The sequence below is a fragment of the Marmota monax genome, unplaced genomic scaffold (genome assembly GCF_021218885.2).
Source record: "Marmota monax isolate L192 unplaced genomic scaffold, Marmota_monax_Labrador192_F-V1.1 WCK01_AAM20220418_F8-fsc00008, whole genome shotgun sequence".
Taxonomy (NCBI): domain Eukaryota; kingdom Metazoa; phylum Chordata; class Mammalia; order Rodentia; family Sciuridae; genus Marmota; species Marmota monax.
Window position 1 is genome coordinate 4233974 of NW_026694432.1, and position 1315 is coordinate 4235288.

The following is a 1315-nucleotide window of genomic DNA, read 5'->3' on the forward strand; positions in this document are numbered from 1 at the left end:
CCCGGCCTGGATCGCAGGGGATTCCGCGCCCGCCTGAAGGAGGGGCGGGGCGCGGGCCCGCGGGGGAGTGCGCCGAGACCGAGGCTGGCGACGCGCAAGGGTCAAGGTCAAATGGGGCTGCCGGCTGGGATCGCTCCGGGTGTCCTTGCACTTTAGGCCAGCCTGTGCTGCCAGCCGAGGGCATCCGCTCCACTTAGGCGCCCTCGGAAGAAGCACTGGTATAGCAGCAATTAGGCACGCAGACTGTAATCAGGCCTCAGCCCAGGAAGACTCGACCCAGCCAGCGCTCAGTGGAACAGGCTGTCCAAGAGGATTGAGAGCAGCAGCAGACTGGACTTTTGGGCCCCCATCGACTTCATAAACTCTTCAGCAGCATCTTTCCTGGGAAAGCATGGAGGCCTTGCACCACAGGGCGCCCCCTTCTCCCCAACTTGGGTTGCTGAGGATTGAACCAGGGCCTCACAAGTGCTAGGGTAGGCGAGCGCTCTATCGCTGAGCCACTGTCCCAGCGGGCACCCCCCCCCCGCTCTTTTTGAGGGCCCAAACTATCCATCATTTGCACTTTTCTTTTTTTTTTATTTTTTATTGTTGGTTGTTCAAAACATTACAAATTTCTTGACATATCATATTCCACACTTTGATTCAAGTGGGTTATGAACTCCCACCTTCACCCCATACACAGATTGCAGAATCACATCAGTTACACATCCATTGATTTACATATTGCCATACTAGTGTCTGTTGTGCTCCGCTGCCTTTCCCATCCTCCACCATCCCCCCTCCCCTCCTCTCCCCTCCCCTCCCCTCCTCTCTCTCTACCCCCTCCACTGTATAACCCTGAGGGTCTCCTTCCATTTCCATGCAATTTCCCTTCTCTCTCCCCTTCCCTCCCACCTCTCATCCCTGTTAAATGTTAATCTTCTTCTCAAGCTCTTCGTCCCTACTCTGTTCTTAGTTACTCTCCTTATATCAAAGAAGACATTTGGCATTTGTTTTTTAGGGATTGGCTAGCTTCACTTAGCATAATCTGCTCTAATGCCATCCATTTCCCTGCAAATTCTATGATTTTGTCATTTTTTAATGCAGAGTAATACTCCATTGTGTATAAATGCCACATTTTTTTTATCCATTCGTCTATTGAAGGGCATCTAGGTTGGTTCCACAGTCTTGCTATTGTGAATTGTGTTGCTATGAACATCGATGTAGCAGTGTCCCTGTAGCATGCTCTTTTTAGGTCTTTAGGGAATAGACCAAGAAGGGGAATAGCTGGGTCAAATGGTGGCTCCATTCCCAGCTTTCCAAGAAATCTCCATAC